A 5423-nucleotide genomic window follows, 5' to 3' on the forward strand; every position below is an offset into this window, starting at 1 on the left:
ATATATATATAATTTTTAGACTAGAATGAGTCAAGCCTAATTCAATCATATGTTAGAGTTGTAATCCAGCCAAGTCAAGTAGAGTATGTCATGAATTAGACATGACTTGGTGATTTTATAAGTAGTTCATGTTCAACCCAAGCTTGAGCTGCGCTCACACGTGTGTTCATACTTGGCTCATTTAAATTTTTTTTATAATCATAATTGGTTTGTACTTGTTTATATTAATTGGACGAGCATTTCAACCAGTTGATAAACAAATTTAAAATTTAAATAAAGACAACATTAAAAAACAAATTTATAAATTTGAACAAACAAACAGTTGAAAATTTTCTGAATAAATATCTAACTACTTTACCTAAAATTAAATAAGGTAACAATAATATATTCCAAATTTGTTTCTTTTGTAAACAAATGACATAAATAAGTATAAACAAACAAGTTCATTGAAGAAAGACATAAGAATGAACAGTATTAAATTAATATACATATTCACTAATGTAAAAAACAAATATTTAAAAAAAAAATCAAAAATTAAATAAAAAATTTATGAATATTTGGATAATAAGATTTCATGCGAAACTAGTCCAAATCATGAAAAGAGAAAAGAAGTGTTATAACCGTTGTGGTTGTGAGAAGTGTGATACGTCGAAGAACAAAAGATTAACAATATATGATATGGTATAATTAAAATGAATCAACTAATTGATAAAATATATATAGTAAATTTATATAATGATAGATTAATTAATATTAAAAAAGTGTGATGGATTTATTAAGTGTAAAAAGTATGTAAAAATAATTGTATATTTAAGAATAAAATTATATTATTGTCTACTTTTTATAATGTTTTTATTTAATGTTGTGCATGAAATTTATAGGGCAACAAGTTGAAAATATATATATATATATATATAAAAGTATTGTAGCAGCGCATAGGTAACCGACCTAGTATCTAAAACCGATAGCTCGACACTACGAAGTCTAGAATGTAGCGCAACAATGCCTATTGGAGCGCCGCAACACCAAATCGCTATGCCCTAGCCCTGTTAACCTACATTATTTAGTTTTTTCATACGTTTTGACAATTTCAACTCTGATTTTTGCCAAAATTGGATAAAAGGGGCTGTTGAAATGGGGGAAGGGGTGGCATTTTCTTGTTATAGTGCCAAGGTTTTCAATCCCATAGTCTATAGTGTGAGTGGAAGTGTGTATCATGCAAGGGAGGAGATAAGAGGGCGATCTATTCTTGGGAGAGGATTTCATCAATCTGATTTTTCTATTCCCTTTTGTTTTGTAATACTTTGTTTGGAGTTTAATGCAATAAATATTTGTGTTTCAAGTCATGTTCAACACTTAAATTTTGCTCTTCTTTGGATTGATTTTCTTTAAAATCTAGAGCAATCAACGCTGCTTTCTTTAACTTTTGAATGCCTATGTAAAGGTTTTAACCTTCATTGCTTAATTTACATTAAAATTGGCCACTTTGATTGTTAAAAATCATTGTAATCTAAGACTATCAGAAAAAGACTAGAAACACAACTACGTTAAAATATAACTATTTTGTGAAATAGTAATGGTCAATAATATTTACAATCAATGTAAGGAATATAGATATTTGGGTGTTTTTGTAGGGTTAAGAAAACTTAACTATAATATGTAATTTCAATATTTGTTATATCTCATAAGAGAATAAGAAATATTAGGCTCCGATTGCCAATTGTAGTAGAACAATCACTTAGAGAAACTTAAGTTATACTAAAGTCAATTCATAGGATATTTTCAAACCAGTAGAAAACTCTTACTTTTTTATTAAATCTTTTACTTTAAAATTGGATTCAAAATTTTTACAAAACTCAAAATCAATAACCTTTTGAACTAAAATTAGAATTAGTAGACTAGTAATTAAATTACTTTGAAAAATAACAAGTTCCTTGTGAGATCGATATAATCCGAATACAATTTAATCGATATATATATAATTGTGTAATTAACTCGAGCGTCACCGCATTGCAGATCATGATTGAATATGGTGGGTGATAATGAATTATTTAATAAATTGATTTAGGTCTACAAACAATTTGTATTGAAGCAAAGATATGAGTATGAGCCCCTATGAGCCATCAAGATTGGGACCATATAGAGTCAAGGACCAAAAGCTATTAGCTCGTAGTTCATACCTTAGATTCAAATATATCTTTTTGTATAGAATGTGAGAAGACCTCATAATTCGTGCAAACATCTTGAAAATGTGTGATTTTGATAAATTTAAATGTTATTAAAATGTATTAACATTTTGAGACATCTTAAAGTTCATCAACAAGTGTGCAAGTGCATAAGAATACACAAACAAAATATACAAGTGCATCAAAATGTTTGTAAATGCATCTTATAATGGCATTGAAGCATTTGCAAATGCACCACGTAAAGCATACAAAAAATCATACTAGTGAATTATGTAGGCACGTCGAGATGTGTGCAAATAAAATTTTAATTCCTCATGTGTTTTGACATTATCCTAAATGTCTAAAAATAATCTGTGAACATAAATTTAAAATATATGTCAAATAATCTTACGCTATAAAGCTTACTCGACAACTAAAAGACATGTATGTGCTCTAACGAATGTTTTGAGCACTTAAATACTTGGTTCCATAAAATTGAACAAACTTAATATAAGCTACCGGAAAATGTGAATAATTTTAATTTTGTAAAATCTCTCTTCTTAAAAATCGAATTCAATATAATTGAACAATGTACGCTCTTGAGCAGTCGCCTTTTATATAAGGTAGCGTCATAAGTCTCATATTGGCCAGAACGATTCTTGTCATAGGAATTAAAGTTTACAAGACTAATCTCTCATTGGGCCAATCTGATTCTCGTCCCAATGAGGATATGAGTTGACGAATCTTATGCTCTACCAACATTCAACAATAAACTTCAATTAAATTATAATTATGCACGACAAATACAACGATAAAAAAAGCACTATAATGATGAAGAGAATTTATTTTCTCTAGTGTCAAATTATAAAAGTACAAATTTTTCAAAAATTAAAATTTTATATAAGTAAATTCTATTATATGATGCCAAGAGAAATTTCATCAGCTCACCAAAACAATTTTTCAATGTGGATGAATTTGACTTTAACATAAGCTCAAAAAGGGCTAATGTGGTATTAAGCATACTTCCATGTTTACACTCAAGATAATCTAGCGTCAATAAGGATATTACCCTTGCTGTTTATCTACGTGATTTGACCCAACGAATTCATAATATAGAGAGTTATTGTGAGAGCCCTCTGACCGTATGGTTGACAAACAAACTCTACTATATTATGATCATGATTGTAACTTGTATGTTTCACAATAACTTTGTTTATTTGAGCAGTAATTTATAAGGTATACTTGGAAAGACACAAAACCCTCTGTTTGCTAAGATCGTGATAAATTTATTCTCTTAGATAAATATCCATCTCAGGTCTACAAGGGTGTCTTGAATGAAGCAAACATTGCTTATTGACAAAAATCTTTTAGTCAAAGTGGGTTCACTACATCCTCTAACTAAATAGACTAATAATTATGAAAACCCAGGATAATAAAATTATAAGATCTTGATTGAGTTCATCATCGTTCCCCATAAAATTTGCTTCAAGTCCGCAATGATAAATTTCATCTTAAACTTTAAATTCCAACTACTATACGTTGAATATTGAGCACCTAATAACTAGCCCTAATCAAAATTACACTCTTATTATCAAAAGAGGTAATAAACCATAGGGGCTTGTAGCTATGAAAAACCTCAAATTTCATATCTTAAAGTCCTCACATAATAAGAGTAAAATTTTTGGGTAGTATCTTACATTCAATCTATACACATTTTGAAAATTTGACACAAAACACATGTAAAATTGTCTCATGACTTCAAGGGAGACCAAGGCATGAATTTTCAAAACCCACAATGCACTACTGGTATTTTCTTAAATACTTCCTAACATGAAGAAATATTACTCCCGACCCCCTTCAAATTTACTTCTAATAAATCTTAAGACTTTTTCTATCATATGAAAAAAAGGATGAAGAATGCAACTTTTATTTAAGAGTAATGAGATATTTTATTTTAAAACAGATTTTTAAATCTAAAAATCATTTAATTGTAGTACTTTTAATTTATATTTTATGAGTTTATTTGATAGGATACTATTAATCTTTTTTGAAACTTGAGCTGAATTTAATATTTGATATTCATCTTAACATAATGTTGATGACCACTCAATCATTTTTGCAAGGCATTTCATTGTTGGTGCATTAATTTCAATTGTCAATACTTAGTACCGCATGTTGCTCCATATCATTTTTTACACTTAATAATTTCCCAATGAGTTGACCTGATGGTCAGACATTTTTAACCATGTTGGGATCAGTCATACAAACGCTTGCTACAAACAACTAAAATTATTGGTTTAAATCTGATATGAAAGCATTTGGGAGAGGATCATAAAATAATGAGCCATTTAAATCAATGAAGCATGGCATGCACTAGCTTAAACATCATGATTTATTATCAAACATCTTTAAAATGGCATTTGAACTATATAGCTTTTCTAAATCTGTTGAAATAAATTTCAATGAAGTTCTTTTTTAATTATCTCTCTTCTCTCCTAGCAAGTCACATTCACACCCTCGTTGCCACATCATCTTCAATATTCTCAACCTACTTGACACATTCCTTCTAACTCACATGACTTGGTTAGCTTAACATTGCTTTTTTGCATTAAAAACAAGCAATTAAGGCATGCGCTAGTGGTGTAGCTCACATTGGATAGTTGGAAAATATATCCATGCAAAAATACCAACTTGTTGGTCCATTCTCAACCATGAGCATAAATTAGGGATGAATGAAACTGGATTGATGCATCTAGCTCAACTTTGATCCCTTTGTTTCATTCTCCATAACAAATATTAGGAAAATGGATTTGCAAGCCACAATTGCAACATTTTTGGGCTACTTGTCAACAAATGAGCAATGGGATTGGTCATGTTGTGGTGGTTAATTTTCAAGATGGCAAGCAATTCTTAGGTTCTTTATTATAACATGTTGACCTCAATTTTCGTGAGGTCTAGTATTCCTCGTAGGAGTTAGGATCTAGCCTTAGGGGTCTTCCTGCGACTATCTTAGAACCTTAGAAGTGGTGCCCGCCTCGTTTTAGTTCGACCTATTTCCGTCCTCTTTTGGAGTTTCGCGTGTGCGGTATCGACTTCTAACACTTAGAAGGATGAAACCGACATGAGGAAACCCAAAATGGATTCCTATAGGACCTTCCCGAGCCTTAGGGTGGCCTTCTGCACAATTCGCACTCCTGCGCGCACCAGCTTCGCAATTCGGAGAGTCGACGTGTCCGATCTCCGCAATTCACATTGCCT

At 30.6% G+C, this 5423-nt stretch overlaps 1 protein-coding gene across 5 annotated transcripts in view; it reads right to left on the reverse strand.

The window, feature by feature from the left end:
- Nucleotides 1–5423, reverse strand: part of LOC110031368 (adenylyl-sulfate kinase 3-like) — a 21788-nt gene that overhangs the window by 2797 nt on the left and 13568 nt on the right. The window lies entirely within an intron of this gene.

This window comes from Phalaenopsis equestris, unplaced genomic scaffold (genome assembly GCF_001263595.1).
Source record: "Phalaenopsis equestris unplaced genomic scaffold, ASM126359v1 Scaffold000803, whole genome shotgun sequence".
In the NCBI taxonomy this organism is placed as follows: domain Eukaryota; kingdom Viridiplantae; phylum Streptophyta; class Magnoliopsida; order Asparagales; family Orchidaceae; genus Phalaenopsis; species Phalaenopsis equestris.